This window comes from Cygnus olor, chromosome 14 (genome assembly GCF_009769625.2).
Source record: "Cygnus olor isolate bCygOlo1 chromosome 14, bCygOlo1.pri.v2, whole genome shotgun sequence".
Lineage (NCBI taxonomy): Eukaryota > Metazoa > Chordata > Aves > Anseriformes > Anatidae > Cygnus > Cygnus olor.
In genome coordinates this window covers 3,277,024-3,296,291 of record NC_049182.1, presented here as the reverse complement: position 1 = coordinate 3,296,291, position 19,268 = coordinate 3,277,024, and positions in this window count along the sequence as shown.

Below are 19,268 nucleotides of genomic sequence, written 5' to 3'. Positions count from 1 at the left end.
GCCAAAGCAACCCCCTATCCCACAGAGCCAGGCAGCAAGAGCTGCTAGGTATTGTAATAGCAACAATTATTTATTCACAAGCTGGAGCAAAGAGGAATCTGCAAGCAGGGGGAGGGAAGGGGGAGCAAAACACAACCTGATCTTGTAAAAAAGTGCCTTAAAAATACCATACATGAAGGTCCTTGTACAAGGCTTTTATTTATCAGTCTGCAGCTAGAAGAGGAGAATGCAATAAGAGCGTGGCACACAGGGAGCTGGGGGTAGGAGGGTCTCTTATAATAAAACAGAACGGGTCTGAACAAAGCAAAAGGTTCTGCTAAACTGATGGTGGCAGATGGCATCAGCCCCACCATGTTCCCCTTCAATTGCGGGAAAATATAGTAAAGCAATTTAATGAAAACGCTTAAATAAGCAAACGGCGCAGTTAATTGAACCCATATGCATTAGGAAGGAAATCTAAAGTATACTGATTCATTAAGTTTTATATAACTGTAAACCCCCAGAACCTAAGAAGGAGTAAGAAGCCATGATGAAGTGCCAACTAGAAGGAGCCTTTCTCCCAAACTTCACTTCGATCTGTTTTGTTATGACAAGAACAAGTGGTTTTAACAAGTACGCCATAAATCAGGAGTGCGCGCCCCAGCCCGGAGTCTTCCAGGTACCAAACTGTGCTGCAAGCTCACATTCCTTTTCTTCTGGTCGGGTTTTTCATTTTCCAAGACAGAAATAACTGGAATTTGGATGCTGCCATCTGCAAGGAAAATAAGTAACAAGGAGCTGGTCCTCGAGGCTGTTATTAGAGCTGTTATCGAAGAAAGCTTACAGCAGGATCTAGACGACGCTCTCCGAGTCTTGTCTAAGTGAAGGCCACAGGTTCGCCACGCCTGGCTTTGGTCTGTAAAACAAAATCCTCTCTTCTGCAGTGACCGTGCCTCTCCGGCCACAACTCGTTGTGCAGAGAGCTGCTGCAGGTGGCAGAGGCAGAGCTGGTTTCTGTCCAGCCGGCTCCTCTCTCCCAGAGAGTACCCTCCGTCCAAAGACTGTCTTGGGGGGAACATAATTCTGGTCCTACTAAAGCAGATGATGATAACAAGGCCAGAATTTCACCTACAAATCAGGAAAACTATGGAAAAGTTTGGTTCTGGATTCTCCTTGGACGGTTCGGGCCTGGAGGTACCAACGCTGTTTGCCTCCTTTACCTTGCTCTGGCTGGCCTGTGACACCAGGTTTGCTCTGTTTTCATGGGAACCTGATGTGCTGCAAAGAAAAGCCTGCAAGCAAATGGTGAAAATTTGATCCCAAGCCACAGAAACAGCTGCAAACCAGGGTTCAGGGCTCCTGGTGATGCTGCTTCGAAGTGCCAGTGGCCAGGAAGGGAAGCCTTCAGTCCCAGCGAACTCTGCCTGGAGGTGAAGGTGAGAGACCTGCAGCCAAGAAGAGTCCCAAGCTGATCTTGGAGCATCCAGAAAAAGAGTCTCAGGCTGACCCTAGGGCATCCAGGCTGGTTTAGGAGGTCTCTGGCAACCCATGAGGGCCTTTTCTATTCATATCTGCCTGTCAATATGCACAACTCAGTGAACGGGGGAGGTAGTAAGAGAAAAAGCTACAACAGCAAAAACAGCAAAATTAAGTTTTCACGCACTAAGGTTGACCAGAGAGGCTAAATCGTTGCACAGTGTACCTCTTGGTCCTCAGGGTTAAAATAATAATAATAATAATAATAATGGTAATAATAATAATAAAGCAGAAAGCAAACAGACATCTTTAAAAAACATACAAAATATTACTGAAAAATATCTCAATTAAAAAAGAAAAAAAAAAAAACACATTAAAAGTAAAGAGAGATGACTCCTAGAAGGGATTTTCATAGAGGTTTATGAGTGTCACAGTTCCTCACCAGGTGACCCCACGGGGCATGGGGCTCCCCAGGGGCAATGGGGCCATGAGGACGCCCAGGACACCCTGACCTTGCCGCCCAGAGCACAAAATCGATGCAGCCACCCTCCGAAGGGGAAAGCAACGCCAGTAGGTGAACGCAGCGGTCCCTGTTTGAGTTTCCTGGATGTCAGGCACGGTTAATGCGAGTGAGACAGAGGGAGAGCTGAAGTGTTGGCCCCAATTCAACAAAGCACTTAAGCACGAGCTTAACTGTAAGTGCGTACTTAAGTCCCTCCTCGTGCAGCAGGACATATGTTGACGCCCGCTGAAGCCCGCGCTAAGTGCCTGCTTAAAGTTAAGTGTCTGCTTAAGGGCTTTGTCGGGTTGGGGCTGTTGTTTACTTCCAACAATTGATGTCTCCTGGAATATCCACGTTTCTGGTCGCAAACCTGACACATCTGTTTCCTCTTAGCGTTATTAATTGAGCCCTTCTTTAAAAAATACACGACAAGGCAATCTGTGAAAATCTGCGATCGCTGCTCTCGGGAGAGCAAGTGACCAAGGTCCTGAGCACGGCCATGGACACCCCCGGTGTTTTTCCCATATGCTATATTTCCATTTTATTCTGAGGAATTTCAGGAGAAGCAACAGGGTTACAAAAAAATCTGGGGTCACCAAATAATTTGAATTTAGCTTGACTAGAAAATATGTGCTACTAATGTGAAGAAATCTTGAACTGTCAAAGATTGTTGGTATATAAACTTGTAAATTAATATTTGATTCTTAGCATAAGTGTGTGTCAAATTAATGTATACATGTAAATATCATAAATATACAATTCTTCTCTTAGAATATCTGTGTTAGGAAATCCTGAGCTGTGAGAGATTACTGGAATATGGCTTAACACCACCATCAGGCTGCAGAGGGGATGTCTTACAGACATGAAGATAATTCACAGCCTGGGTTCTTCTCAAAGACACCCACCCGTAGCCAGAGGGATCAGCCCCTGTGGAAACAACGCTCCTCCCTAAGCTCCACTGCGGTGTGCCCACCAGCTGATGAGCTGGGGCTGCTGAGGCAGGTAAGGCACAGAGCAATATTTTGTGGCTCTGCTCATCCTTTTTTAACGTTTATTTTATTATCTGTCCTGCATCCTGCTGTCCTGTGGGAGCAAGGCAGATCACTCCATCACCCCGGGCGGGCGCGGATCCGGCTCAGCCCTCCTGGCCTTGTCAAGCGGTTTCCCGGCGATGCTGGAGACTTAGACCACAATAGAAGGAAATCACTAAAGCTGAATTGCTCCAAGTAAGTCCTCAGCAGGGTTTGACTGGTAAATATTTAACAAGGAGAACTCCCTATCCTCTCCTGGTACGTATTAAACTAATACATTTATTTTAACAAGGGAAATGGTTTCCCCAAGCTCCTGCTCAATTTGAGCCCCCGACTTCTACAAAAGCCTAAGTAAGGGAGGCTTCCTGGGGCTCGGTAATTCACTGGGACTAAATGAGAGATGGCTCCGAGCCACGAACATGGAGCCTGGAGGCAACAGGACCTCCCTGGGGTTGGGGAGAGCTTGGTGCTGGTGCTTCCATGGCCACCCGTCCCCAGAAAGGTCCCCTGCCCACCTCCAGCATCCCTGCTGCCACCTCTTCCCGACCACTTCAGCCATCTCATGGAGTCAGGTTGATAGTAACTCACTCATGGTTTCCTTGTGCTGGAAATGGTTCCCACACCTACAGGTGGGTTTTGGGGCTTGGTTTGGGGGTGAGGTCCCGGGCAGAGATGCAATGCTGCCTAAGGTACAAAGCCAAGCACAGCAGCAGCCTCAGGAGAGCGAGCAGCTCCCGTCCCTGCTCCTGGGCAGGTGGTGCTGAGGCTTCACCCACCCCTGGTCCCACTGCACAGAGCAGAGGGGAACCAATAAACCCGAAGAGCCAAACACACTGCACAGACTGATGCAGCAAAAGCTAAAAACCTGCTGTATCTCCTGCTGTTTTCTGACCTGGGCTGCACACAGGCGGGTGCGCAGCGTTCAGGACTGGCTGTGCCCCCTGTGCTCTGAGCAGGAAGGGGATGGTGGGGCAGGATCAGCCCCATCTCTACAGTGCTGGCACGACCTCTGTGGGTGCAGGCAGGCCCCGAGGCGGCAGGAGGCTCTCCTGCTCCTGTGCTCGCCTTTCTCAGACTTGCCCGCGAGGAAACGAAAAGCTCGGAAAGCAACTCCCAGCTTTGCATCTTTGCTCAGAGCCATCCCATGGCTCAGGCACTTCCACTCTGACTCACGGGCGAGAGGGCAGGTTCCAACAGCTGTGGTCGCCTCTGCCAAGGCAATTACAGCTCCTGGCGTCATGGCCCAAAACTCTCTGGGAAACTTTCCCCCGGCTCAGCTTACCCCGGTTGCTGTGCATGCGGTGGAGGCTCCAGCCCGTGAGCAGCCACGGGCAATGCCCGGCTTTCCCAGGACAGCGTGGGTGCTTGGAGGTGAAAAGGGCAGATGTAAAACCTCACTGCCTTGGTAAGAGCAAGCTGGTACCACCGAGCATCCTCTGCTCCACAGCCCACGGAGCACAGAGGCTGCCCCTGCATCTCCCTTGGTGCCCTGCAGGTGGGTGGTGTGGAGAACCCCTTGTAGATGGGGCCTTGAGCATGGAAACATCCAGAAAAAAACACTTTGGCCAGCATCTGATGCTTTTTGTGCTGCCATCATGGTCCAACATCATGTCTACCCCTCATCACCACCAAAAACTAGCCCATTAAATGTGCCTCGAGTAACCCTTCTCCAAGTATTGCAGTCTGCCTTCAGTCCTTCCCAACATTTAACAAACCTCCCTCTCAGAAAGAGTAGAGACCCATGGAACACCCATAAGCATTTCCTCACCCTCCTGAGCACGCAGAGACCCCGACCCTGTCCCCCACCTGCCCCAGCCAGTGGCAGGCCAAGGGCTCTCTCCCACCACCGACGGGATCAGCAGGAAAATCCTTTCCTCTTTCTGTTTTTCTGGGACGGTTCTTCCAGCACAGAGCAGCTTGGCAGTACAGTAAATAAGAAACAGATTTCCAAATGTTTTGTTTTATCATTTTCTTCCTCGTAGCACTGGGCGCAGACGCCGAGGACCTGGCTCCCCACGGCCTCCCCCTGGCTGGCCAAGCTCTGCCCCCCGGCAGCCATCCCGCAGGGCGCAGGAGCCGGGCATGGGCACGGTTTCCCAGGCAGGTACAGGGGGACAGTGTGCCACCTCGCCCCCCACCTCATCAGGTCAACACAACAGCACGGACAAGTGCTCGTAAGTGCCCAATTTCTACGCAAAATGGAGAACTGGAAAGGAAGCACGGCTTCTGGGGCATACCCCGTGCCACGGATAGCAAGCGGTGCAATGTCCGTCGCAATCCTTTGCTCTCCGGGCCAGGGCTACAGCAGTTTCTGTGCTGGTCTGAGATTTTATTTTGCTTCTTATCCCCAAGGACTTTGCTCCCATGTGCTCTCACACCTCTGAGCATTAATGTCAGGTCTGAAAACTCTGGGACTGACTCTCCTCCCATGCCAGGATCAGTACAGAATAACTTAACCCTGGTGTGCTGGTACACAGGAGGAATATGAACCGAGTAATTTATCTTTTGGCCAGGTAGTTGCCTCTATTACAACACAAATCCAACTGTAGGCCTTTTGTTAATCTCCTTCTAGCCAGACTCCCCAGTGGCTGACCCCAGGGAAGTCCCCACTGAGATCAGCCCCTCCTCTGTGAGGATCCTGCAACTGGGGCAGGCGCTGGGGACGGTTCTGGGTCTTGTGGCATTTATGTATCAGAGCGTGATGCTACCCGTGAGCCTTGTATCAAACACAGCGTCCCTCTGGAGGGACCTCCTGTGCGGGAAGAGGCTGGACTCACGCAGTAGCACAGTTTTAGAACAAATTTGGAGAGTTCCAAGGAAAAACCTTCTGGGATAGAGTGATCTTGTCAGATAAAGGCTGAATCACACACAGGATGACTAAGTACACAAAATATTCCTCAGCCCGTGTGCTGCTCAGAGGTCTTTCATCTACTGACATGTCCACAGCCGAAAACCATGGTGCACCCAAGTGACCGTGGAGGGCAGTGATGGTGGGGATGGCCCCGGGTGTGCCTTACACCACCACCCCACCATGATGCCATTGCCAGGACCCCTGCTGTCCCCCGTGTCACTGTCCCACAGCGCTGTGGGGTCCTGCAGCCCCGGAGGAACACACGTCATGAGATCCTGAAGGAGCCAACACCAGCCTCTGGTATGTATGCAAAAGCCTCCAAACGTCTTTATCCTCATAAATGGACATTTCCCTTTTGAAAGCAACGTTTCACACATTGCAGATTAGTTTTCAGAATACATCAGAGCCGCTTAATGAGGCAGATTAGCCCTACACTTGTTTCAGCTAGAGCCAGAAGTGGCAATAATCGCAGTGATCCAGCCTCTACCGCCAGCACGCCTCCAGGCACCCCCAGGAGCTCTTGTGCAAGGTTGACTTGCAAAGCAGGCAGCTAAATTGCGTGCTTCTGCGTTTGGCAATGTCGGCACTCGGCTGCTTGCCACACTGCATGGTAATCGCTGAGGATCACGGAGGTGGCATTACGAGTGGAGAGCTCCACAGCAGAGTCTGGAGGCTGCAGGAACTGGTGCTGGCATGGAGTAGTTCCCAGCTATTGCTCTCTCCATCAGTGTTTTTTGTTGTTGTTTTGGATTTTTGCTATTACAGCCATTGCTTCCGAGTCACCTGGAGGAGCAGAGTGAAAGCAGATCAGCAGCACCGCTGCTACAGGGGACGATCCCTCCTGTGCATCCGAGCCAGCCACAATGGGAGGGAGGACCCCGAGCTCAGCACCTTCCACGTTGGGCTCTCAGCTCCCAGCTATGCTTCTCCCAGTGTGGGCGCCCTTTCTGAGCCTGGAGCTGAGCCTGGAGCTGCAGACACAGGTGCATGCAGCCTATGAGCAATAAGCCTAGGCAAAGAAGTTACAGTGGGCAGGGGGTTGTATTAAATAGACACAATCCTGTTGGGTTATAAGACAAAATCAGCATCACCCTGCTTAGTGACTTAGGAAGTAATTAAGAGTGGTTTTATAGGTACAAGTTCCCGCTGTGCAATAGACCAGTAAAACCATGTCTGAGTCTTCTGATGGACTCATGCGAGGATGCGTGTGACACACGGGCCAGGTTTGTGCCATGGGTGTGCCTGCGCCTGCTCATCCCCAGCCGGTCAGAAAGCCATCGGGCACTTTATACGGACCCAAATCCCTGCTCACGTCCACCCAGTACATACACAGGCATGGCTCCATCGGGGCTTCGTGGGCCAGCTTGGAGAGCGGTGCCCGGGGACCCCTCATGTTCCTAGGGGCTGGCCACTGCGGTCTGCAAGCTGGGCATCTGGGATCAGAGGCAACCAGCAAGAGCCAGGCATTTCCTCAGATCCAAGTTTCACTCTTTAATAGCTCAACATTAGTAGGACGGGCAGGAGGACACTTCCAAAACTCCAGAATGAATGGCAAGGATGGGACCCACCAACGCTCGAGTCCCTCCTTCCCCAGGGCTCGAGAGCCAGCCTCCTGCTGGCAGAGCAAGGCGACGTTTTTCCACGCCGGTTTCAACCATTAATTATCATCTCTACAAAACCCTCGCAGGCTTCCAAAGCTATGTAAACAGAAGTGAATTAAAATTATTTTTTCCATCGCTGTTTAAAACGTGCGATGTTTTCTCTAAATGGCCCCACGAGCAGAAGGCAGAGGGTGAGGCTGAAGCGGCCCCCTGGAGCCCGGCCAGGCCCCAGCCAGTACTTTATATTTCACTCCGAGCTGGTCGGAGCAGAGGTTTAAGAGGCTTTGAACACAAACAGCGCGAGGTTAGCTAAGTCCTGCTTTGACCAGCGCTGAGCGTTGGAGACATAAACAGATTTCATTTGAACTGGGCTTAATGTAGCTGGGTTTACAGACCCGCAGCCGATGTCGACATACATCAGGGGTGTTGTATATTTAGCGTGGTCCAACGGCAAGGGCGGGCGCGGCATTTCGTAGCCGTGTCCCAGCGCCGCCACTGACCCCTGCACCCCTTGGCAATCTCGGCCCTTCCTTTATCTGCAAAATGGAAAGAGCTGACCTACTTCACAGAGCAAACCTGGAATCAATTAATGTCTAGCCTGCATTTAGGAGAGGCAAAACACTATATAAACATTATGTATCATTTAGCTTCTGAGGAAAAGCCATCGCCTGACAAAAGGGGCCTCTCTTCTTTATTTTATGGAGTCCAGCTTACACTGGTACAGCCCTCCCGACTTCTTTGGCCTGGTCCTAATTTACACCGGCCCGAAGAGCAGGAGAAGCACACTCACAAATACATTAATTTTCCTCATTAATATGTGGGGTCTCTTTGCTGAGCACCCACAGTTCTCACTTGGCTGCCCTAGGACAAAGCCGAGGTGCAGCATCATGCTGCGTGATGCTCGGTCCTTGGGCTCTGGTTTTTGGCCACTTTAGCAGAGAAATTGGGTCATTTTTGGAGAGGAGGAGCTGTGTGCCCAGCTCAGGGGGGCTGTATGGCACAGAGGGAGGGGAAGCAGCGCTATGAAGCTGCCTGCCCAGGTGAGTCCTCCAGCCCCTGAAACACAGCCTGTCTCCTAGCAAGCCTCCTGCTCCCTGCAGGTTATTTTATGTAATTTACAGGTTGCTCTGCCCGTGTACCACGCATCCCCAGGTGCCATACTGCAGCCTGTCTGCTCTCCATCCTGGTATTGAGGCTTTTTGCACCCAAAAAGCAGCCCATGGCACACACCTCGCCCCAGCCCCCTGCAGCTCCCAACCTGGGACACACACACACACACACACTCCTCACCAAAACGACAGGCTGAGAGGGCTCTTCCAAAGCAGCAACATTTCTGGCCATCAGGCACGGCCACAAGTATTTTAAGGAATCTGAACAACTTGAGAGTGCTTTGCCTTTTCCAGCTGCGAATCAGAAACCCGTCAGCAGGGTGGAGGTTTTAACACTCTCCACCTTTTTGGTCATTACCTCCAATTGCTGTCCTCTACATTCATCCTGAATTACACATCAATATCCCAATATCCCTGCTGCACTTCCCTGGCCTTAGACTTTTATTTTCAGTTTACAATTAACCCCAGACCATTTATGCCTGGCATCCTTTTGCACTGCTTGCTGTCCTGCAGTCTCTGCCTCCCGTGTGCCATTTTTTCAGCCCGCCTGAGCCCTTCTTATAAACACAGGGAGGTTTAGGATTGTTTTACACATTACACAAAAGTTTTATCTTACCATTAAAATAATGAAAACCAGGATTACCACCAGCCCGCATCCCGTGCTGGGGACACCCAGCTGCTGCGGGCACGGTGCTGCTGGCGGTGACACCGAGAGTAGGGCAGTGATGCTGTCCCACTGACGTCTCAGTCCTACCCACCTTAGAGGGATTTGTTAATTCAGATAAGCAAAGTTCCTGTAACCTTGGCATTATCAGCTTTGAAGCCTGCAGAAACTCTCTCTCGGATGAGTGTTTGCTTCCCCCTGTCCTTGGAGAGAGCACAGGAGCAAACCTGCGCTTCGGATAAAATCCCAAGTGATGCACAGGGACCTGCACGGGCACAGACCTGGGTTACCTGCAGAAGAAGGGAGGAGAAAAAATTTAAATAATGTATTGGCAAGAGAATCTACCTGGAGATTGCAGATGCAAAGACGCACATGCAATATTTCTGAAGGGGTGGGCTGTGAGGGCACGCAGCAGGAAGGGCTGGTACCTGCACTCCTCCGCGTGCCTGGCTTGGTGGAGCGTATCCCATATAGCTGTCAGGGAGAAGCAGGTTTTGATCTAGTCTCTCCCCCAAAAAAGGCCACATCATGTATTAGAGCACCACATGTGTTTCCATCATGTCGGCGAAGTTTTAGGAAGTATCCCTCATAAAACGCAAAATTATTACAACCGAGAACATGAAAAACAAATTCAGCAGGATCTCGTGTCAGGGGTTTCTCTCCAGCCCTTTTACGAGGCGCTCCCGTTGCGGATCCGAGCCCCCTCGGGATGCTGAGGGCCCGGGGCTGCCGCCTGCTGCTCTGCTGCCAGTGGTGCCACGAGGGATGGGGCACGCTGCTGCTGGTGCTGGTGGGATTTACGGGGATGTTTTCTAGATGTTCCAGCCCCCAAACCCATCACCCCCGGGCGCTTTCATCCCCCTCCAACTCTGATTTCTCGGTTCCTGACACCGTGTGCCAGCAGGGAACGGTGTGGCAGGTAAGCAGAGATGTACGAGCATGCCCCGCTCTGCTAATCCCGGCTGTCTGCACAGCCAGAGCAGGTCACGGTGGCTCGTCCCTGTCACCTCGGGCAGGTCGAGCTCTGTTCTCACCGCCGTCGTGCTGTGGAGCCGTACCTCTGAGCAGTACGCCCCGCACCACAGGGCTCCTCTGTCCTTACCTGAGGCCACGTGGCTGGGTGTGCGTTAAAACCATCGGATGGATCCGACCAGGTTACTCGAAGATACCAAAGTGTACCCCAGCACAGAAAGGAGCTGCTTCATCGCGAGATATTATGCCCCAGTTCCTTAGCACGGTTCTGCTTTCTGTGGCTCCAAGCAGCCCCTTAGTTTCCCCTAGCAGAGTTTTTAATTTGTCGTCTTCTCATCTGGCAAATGTTTTGCTTTCATCTCTCTCAATAAGCCAGCAAGTTCACGATAGAGAAGCTGCAACCTGCAGTGAGAGAAGAGCACAGTAAAAATATGCCACTAGCAGCTGGATCGCGTTCAAATACCATGCGAAATGCCAGGGTGTGAGGCAGACAGAGAGCAGCACCCCCTCAAACTCCGCTCCCTTCTCCCGGGGGGTGAAAATCTCCCACTGATTCTGCATGAGCCCCTGCTCTGCAGATTTTCTTCAGCATCCTTTTGTCTATTTTTGTCCCCAAAATCAGATGTGAACGGCAGAAGTGCAACCTGGGACTGGATCAGCAACATGTGCATGTGCACGGAGGAAGATTTTGAGAAGCATTAGTCCTGACCCATGCGTTCAAATCACAGGGGGAAAAGTAATATTAAGACTCCTGAGAGGAACCTGGGTTGCTTGGGGAATGGGGAAAAAGGGAATTTTGGAAATAACGGTTCTACGGCAGAGGTGGGCGCTGTGGCCAGGCAGTCTGCAGCTCTGCAAGCGGAGGGCAGGGGAAGCAGCTGAAAAGGTTGCAGAACACCAGGCCAGACCGCAGCTCGGTTAAACAATAGGTACCAAGCTGTGATCACAGGCTTGCATCGCATTAAGGTTAACCCAAGACATGTAAAATTCAGCAGTCTCCATTTGGGGGATTTGTGGGAGGATTTTCTGGTTACACTGTTTAAACTAAGTGCCTGGGGTTAGGCGTTTCCCTCAACGGGATGCAGAGAGTCCACTGCTGAGGCAGAGCTCCGGCCAGCCTGTTCTGGCGCTGCAGGAAGACCAGCCCTGTGCTCCTGCCTCCCCACCTCCTGAATTCGGGGACAAACACCTCCTCCAGCCCCACTGCCCGTGAGTCCGGGACATGCTCCTGCCCTCTCCCAGGGGTGCTGGAGGAGAAGCACGGGGGCCCTGCCGGGAGGGTGGAGCCCAGTCGCGGCTCCAGTTCAACTCAAGGTTGAATTTACCAGCCATAAACTGAGCACGTTGGTGACGGACCCGCGTCCTGCCTGCTCACAGCCCGATCCCACACGGGCACTGAGTCCTTCGCAGGCTCTCCCTGGAGCTGGGAGGTGTGGCAGCCCTTCCAGTGGGAAAAAAACAGTCCTGTTCCTAGCATGTGCCATATATTGGGACCTTCCTAGGCTCTCAGCACTGCTCGTGCTGATGCCAGCAGCATTTTCCTCAGGGACTACAGCCTCAAAACGCTCACCTCTTCCAAAGAAATAACTCGGTACATCAAAAGGGCATCTTTTTTTTGTGACTTGGAGTCTCTCTCATGCTCAACGTTATTGACCTGGTCATTTCGTAACCCCAGAGGCTCAGAACCACCAAACACAGGTCAGTAAATGGGATGCTGAAACACAATCCCCCTGTAACGATGGTATCAGAGTGACACAACCTTTTTGATGTCCTCCGCCAGCAAACTGAACTCTTTAAATGGAGTGATTTTCTGGGGTGAAAAAGAACAAGCCCAGGAAACAAAACACTGCTAGCGAGGAGGAGGTGACATGGGACTGTCACCTGCCAGCCCCTCCGTTGGCTTTGCACCAGCTGAGGGCTGGCAGCGGGGCCACCTGCACCCCATCCCCACGGTGCCGTGGGATCAGCCAGGCTGTGTCCTGGTGCAGGAGGTCCCAGGGGGTCCCCAGTGCCCGTGCAGGTCCCACCGCCCTGCTGGCACCCCCAGCCACAACCCAGAGCCCCCCCAAAACCGGTGCCTCCGGCCAGTCCTGGAACCAGCGGCTCTCTGGCCCGAGGGCAGGAACCACCGAGCCATCCTGAACTGATTATTTTCAAATTACATTTGCTAAAAGCAACCAAGAGCAGAAGAGTCGGGGGAAACAGAGAGTCACGTCGCTCTAATCATTTACATTTCAGTGACAGCTTTATGCATTTATTTCGTCAGCTTTGCAGAAGCCCTTTATCAAGCAGTGTGAAGCTCTCCTATAGGCTCTGCAGCGTGAATTCCCAGCCCCGGTAACATTTTGGATACTTGGCATCACCGGGCTGTGCAGGGAGGAGCGCGACCTCCCTCGAGCACCGGCAGAGAGCGAGTCCAAGGCGCTTCTGGACAGGGCTCTTGGCTTGACATGACCTGAAAGGATTTCTTTAACTTCTCTTTGAAGTTAAACAAACTCAGACAAAACACATCGAAGTTGATTAGGAGTTCTCCTAGACCTTTGTAATGTTTTAACCACTCTGAGCCATCGCAATACTTCCAGCTGCACATGCAATGATCCTACCAAACTGACCCACGGATGCTACAGCCTGCTTTATTATAATAGAGGGGGGGAGGAAAGAAAAGGAACTTATTCCTCTGCTGAAGAGGGCTCATCCATACCTCACCCTATTAAGCAGCACCAAAAATGTGCAGAGGCTGCTCCCAGCCCGCAGCTGCCCGCAGCCCACCTGCCGGAGTGTGACTTCGCTCACGTTCGCCCTCTGCTTTCTCAGGATCTCCTTTTTCTTGGCCCAACAGGCAGCCACCTCCTCTGCCTTGCGATTGCGTTCATACTCCCGAGTGAAGCCCTGCCAACGCAAACCACGGCGATGGGGCCTCTGAGCCCCGCCGTGCAGAGCTCTCCGACCTCGCTGGAGTTAATCACGAGTGCCACGAACTATTGAAGAGAATGAGGTGGCCCAGCAAGACAAACGTGGTGACGAACAAGGAGCTACTGCTCCACCCGTACCTACCCACTCCTTTCTGCAAGTCCATCCAACCATCAGCCTGCAAATGTATTTAAGCAGACCAGGAGTTGCTTCCAAACCACAGCATAACTCACAAGCCGTATGAAGTCTTTCTCTTCTTTTTCTTTCTTTTTTTTTAAATTGAACACAGTTTCTCTGTTCCTCAGAGGTTCGGGTTTAGCTCAGCTAGCACAGGCCTCGTTGCTGTTGGCTTGGGAGATTTTCCCCTCTGAATTTGCAGCACCAGGTAGGGAAGTTTGTGTGTCAGAGGAAATTCTCCCAGGGATCTGGAACATGAGCTCACTGGAGAGCAGTGCACGCTCCCCCTGCTGCACTCACAGGTTGGTTGAAGGCCTCCAGCAGCACTCCAAGATCCAGAGTTTGTCATTTGGCTGAGGCAGCCTGGAAAATGCTGTGCTGATGGTCACTGAACCAAAGCCTGCGAAGAGAGCAGTGGGGATGTTGCTGACTGTGCCATGAATAACCAAGAGTAAAGACGTTCCAGACTCATGGCCATGCTGTTGGGCTTTGTGCTGAGATGGGTGAAAGCAGCAAAGGCGTTTTACATAAAACCACCCCAAGCACTGTGTTTCTCCATCTACTCTTGACCTGCCAGTGTCTTCAGCAGCTGCTTTGCCCCTGTACTTTGGCAGTCGGGAGCAGGCTGCTTTAAAACACCTCCGCTGCACCCAGAAAAGGCGCTCAGCAGCTCGCGGCATCCCCATGGGCTTTAGCACGGTTTTTAGCCCAATTTTGCACGAATGCCCAAGGCGTTGGTGAACACCAGCACCACATGATGTTCAGCCACAGGTGCCATAGTCCTGGCCCTGAACATACAGCTTGAAACCCACCAAGAGCAAGGAGCCAACCACTCCAAGCACAGAGGAGGTGATGCCGAGCCCCACCAGCAGCATCCAACACGAGGACAACCCACGTAGAAGCATCTCAAAATCAAAGCAGCAGTCCAAGAGCCATCCCATCTGGTCCAAGCTCCCAGGGGATGGAGGAGCCTCTGCCTATCCACACCTCCTGGAGGGACTCGCGGGGACCCAGCACCGCCCCAGCATTTTTGCCAAGTTGGGTCACGGCGTCGGGCAGGTCGGGGCCGTGGCACATGGTCGTAAAGAAAAACAGCCACCCAGAGCCGAGGTGACGAGAGGGCCGTAAAACGCTGCCGGCAGCGGCAGTGCCTCCCGCGTGGGACCGTCACCGCTGCCCATTGCCCAGGCGGCTCCGGGAACCGCCCCGGAGCCCTCTGAGCTTTTATTAAGAAGGAGCTTTGTGGCCCGCAGGCTGCACAGGTAGTAAACTACCTCGGAATTAATCCCAAATATATTTTTTAAAAAAGCAGAGAAGTCGATTTATTTTTTTTTTATTTTTTTCTTTTTAAAGAACAGCTTGGCGTTCTTAAAGTTTATTTTGAAATCGAAAGAAAGATGAATGGGGCCTACACTAGAAGAGGGATTGCAGCTAACAGAACGTCTCTGTATGGAATACAACAAGGAAATTATTTCCTCAAGGTGGAAATTTATTGCTCCAAGGTGGAAGGCAGAGTGTTTTAAAGAGGTTTTTAATTAATAAAGGGAAACGTGCCAAGAATGTGTTGCATGTTTGAGCTCTCTGCCTTAAATACTGCTAACCTGTTGAGGGCTAATTTAGACTTCAATTAATAAATTACTATACACACAGAGAATAAACAGCCTCCCGCACCTTCAGCAAAATGCATTTAGACAGCCCTATCACATTTTAAACCAAATGTTAAGCCAAGAGGTGCTGTCCCTTGGGATGCCAAATGGCCCAGGGCTCTTGTCCCCCACGTCAGGACACCAAGGTGGGCACTGGTGCCCTGGGGTGGCAGAGCAGCGGCGTGGCAGGGCTGTGCGGGATACTTTGAGCACCTCTGGAACAGGAAGGGACTCTTAGAGCCTAAAGGATTTTCCTCTTTGGCATTTTTTCCCCAAATAATGCCATTAGAGGCGTTCATGCCCGAAGTCAGGATACGATTTCCCCGTGGCCCCGGTCCCTTAGGTGCTAAGTCCCATTGACTTCCATCAAAACTTGGTTTTGCACGGACCAGATTTTCATAGGTGTTTAGGCTCTTAAACCTGCAGATCTGTGCCACGTGCAATTTTTCAAAGCACCTCAATATTTTAAGCGCCTCGGGGGAGAACGGTGCCAAATCTTACCCTACAGCTCTTACTCTCAGTTCCCAGATGTGGCATCTTGGGGCAGCAACTTCCACGAGGCAAATGTGCACTGCAAGGCTCAAACCAGCACACACACGTGTCCTGACCCGATGCAAACATCTTCCCCATTCTGCCACATGTCCACATGCCCCTTTATTACCAGCCAGCCCAGACAGGAGCATCTGATTCACCACGCCAAAACCACTCATTATTTCATGCACTTCTCCATGTCCCCTCTCCCGGTGACACAGAATAATTAACATATAAAAGTCTGGTGATAAGTGAAGTTTACGATCCAAACCAGTGGAATGAAGGCTCAGAAGTGAACGTTATAAGAGCCCTGTGCCCATAAACATCCCACTTCTGGTGGGCTACCCAGCCAATTAATCACACGCAGAAATGCTGGCGGAGCATTCACTGCCCACATAAGCTCCTTGCTGAAAAACAAACCTCCAGAGCTGTCAGGAGAATAGTAAGTAGGAGATGGTGTGCTGGAGAGAAAAATACACACCGACCAAGAATAGGACGTGACCTGGATTTTACAGGGTGGTGGGGGTGGGTTTTTAGTTTGTGTGTCTGCTCTGCCGTAGTAAAAAAGAAAATCTCTCCCCTCTGTGGGGGAAGGAGAAACTGGGGAAATAAATGACGGCTGAGTCCATCAGAAAATCAGGAATTACTCATTTTTCACCTTGATTTCTGAGCTACTGCAAGTATCAGCCCCTCTTGGGCCACAGCAAAGTGCTGGGGGGCGCTCGCTGTTAGTGGTGTTGGCCAGAACTGGCCCCCTCCTTTGGGTCTGGATGGATTTATTTACACAAGGTGACCATAAGGAAGGGGAAGGGCTCTTGTGGCCACGGGGTCGAAGTCCAGGTAGACGGCAGAGGTGAAGACGATGGTGTCCAAGATGCTGCAGCCCCTCGTCCTGTAGCTGCTGGTCTCCACGTGCAGCTTCAGCAAGGGCTCGGCGCAAACAGAGAAGAAAATCGCATCTGCCAGCAGCACAGAGATGAGCCCGGGCAGCGGCTGGACCCCGCATGCCACTTCCTTACCCTCAGCTCCCAGTTTCACATTAAACATCCACAAGAACCAGCTTCTGACCCTAGGGACCATTTCAAGCCCAGCCAAGGTCCCCCCACCACGGGGAGGGCTCTGGTCACATCCCAAAGCGTCCCCATCGACCCTGGGCACGCTCCCCGTGCTCCCGCACAGCCGGCGGCTGCGGTCGGAGCTTTCTGCAACATCCAAGCCCGTGGCTGGGTTTCTGACATTAGCCAGGCCCGGCTCTATATTACTGGGAGACATAATTAAGGCACAGAGGCTTGCGTACAGTAGCTGGCTTGTAGGAGACGAGAAAATCAGGGACTGTGACCACCAGGGATTTTCAGTGTGAAAGTTGAGTATTAAAATGATGCTTAAAGGTAGGTGTGCCAAAACCGCAAGCCGGGGGGAAGAGCCGCCATGGAAAGCACCAAACAGTTGTGTTTTAAGAACAATAATTATCGCATTAGTGGAGAGGTTTGAAGCTTGCCCCTGAAATGAAGAAAGGCCATCCTAAATGGACTTGGCACCGCGTGTACCTGAACTGGAAGAAGCGAGGGAATCTTTCATCTGCATCATGGAGAGAAGGGAAGGGTTTAGTAAGAGAGCTGGAGATGTCTCATCCATCCTGGGAAGTCTGGAAGCTCCGCGGTCCCCCCGAAGCAGCCGGCTGCTCCTCCATGGGGAATTTTACTCTCTGATGCCACCGCCTTATGAGGTCGCCTCCAGCCGAGGAGAACACACCGGGGCCAGCTCCAGGATAAACAGAATTTCTGCACTACAAGCACCACAGGCAGATGCTGATTATTCTTAATTAACTGGGTTCGCATCACTGAATAGTTTAGGCAAACAATACGAATTTTGGCTAGAGATTTATGGAAATTGTTATTGGCAAAAGTGCTTTTAATCCAGCGATGGACAGGGGGCAGATCACAGGGGCACTGACAGCCTCCCAGGGGCTTTGCCTCCTCCAGACATGGTTGTATTTTAGCTGAACTCCTAATTTGTTGAAAACAACTCAAAAATGAGAGGCTCTCTGTCTGCACGGGGAAGCTCGAGCACCTCTCCAGTGCCCCAGCATACTTCTGAGCCCGAAACAGCCCTGGTGCAACCTGAAATTATGCCAGCACCTCTGAGGAGCATCATCATGGCAGAGAGCTGCCTCTTTTGTGGCCGGACACTGCCCAGCTCCTCAGTGTAAGGCACACGGCGGCTGTTTGGCAGCAACACTTCCATTATTGAGGAGTGAGGAGCCAGCAGGAGACCCTTGGCCGCGGTGTCCCCAGCGCTGCCCAAGCTGGCTCCATGCTGGGATGCTCAGAAGCCACCAAACCTCCCCACACACCCACGTCCTGTCCCTGGGGCAGAAACCTGCACCAGCATCAGTGGCCAAACGCTGTGTGCTCGAGCTTTACGGGGCCATCCTCTTCCTGCTCCCACCGTCTGCCCTGGGGAAGGTGCAGGAGCCCAGGCACAGCCTCCGCTCGTGCTGCAGCCCCTGCTGCAGCTCCCGCGGCCCCGCAGCCCGTGGGGCTGGCCCGGCTCGAACCAGAGCCTCGCTGGCAGCCGTGCCTGGACTATTTCCAAAGTCCGTTCGCAGGCGAGTTGTCAGCTCCTCACCAAAGGGTCCAACTCTGCAACAGATCTTCAGCATGAGTAGCGCTTACATAAACACGGGCTTTGATGTCTGCGGGATAACTCACATCCATGTTTGCTTTCTGCCTTGTTTCTTCAGGGAAAAGAGAAAGGGAATTAACGATTGCCAATTTATTCCAGTTAGTCAGCATCTCCGTGCCTGCTCGCCTGGCCGCACTGCGAGCACTTGTTCCAGGACACACACATGCTTGCCTTATCCTGAGGACAACAAATACTTGGTACTTGATGCAAACGACCGTGAAAAACTGAAACGAGCTCACAGGGATGATCTCGTTAGCTCCAGTTAAACGGCAACTGGTTCGTTAACCTGAGGTTGGAAAGGCCAGAGGAGGCACACACAACTACCAGAAGCTGCAGAAAGCTTGAGGCCTTCAAAACTGTTTTGCAGGCACAGGGAGCACTCGCAGGCAAGGAAGAGCCCTCACGGTGGGGCAGGAGGAGGCCACCTCCCAGCTACATCCACTGCGACCGTGGCAGTTTGCTGGGCCACGGGCTCCCATTTTGGGGAGAGGACGGGGTAATTCTGGTCCTGCCCCAGGGGCTGCCCTGCGAAGGTGCCATCCCCACAGGGGGCTGAGCAGCAGCAGCCCCGAAACTCGCAGGACCCCAGCAGTGACCCCAAGCAAGGAGCATGCTGCAGGCGTCCTTCACGCTCTGCTCTCAGCCTCGTGGTTTAGCTTTTTAGTTTCCTGTGCCCGCGGAGCAGCGTCGGAGGGGCTCGCAGGGGCCGCGGGGTGGGCTGGTGGTGGGGGGGGGGCGGGCACAGCGAGGGAACGGCCAAGGTGTGGGAAGTAATTCTCAAGGAGAAGGCTGTTTTGAGATCGATGATCCATGCCACAATCAGCCTCAAAGCAAAAAAAAATAAAAATAAAAATAAAAAAAGAAGACAAGATGAAGAAGAAGAAGAAGAAGACAGGAAAGGGGAAAGGGAAAATTCCTCTTTCCAGAGGAATATTTGACCTGGTGGCTGCTCGCCATGCGCTGTACCTCACAGTAAGCAGGGAAACGTTATTAGTTTGTAAGAGCAGAGCTGTCCCACGTGAGGGTGGGATCCTGCAGGCTGATGGGGAGCAGGCACCAGCACCAGCCCGGCGCAGCCTTCGGACCTGCCCCAGGAGGAGCTGGACCAGCGGGGGACGCCGTATTTTGGGCAGC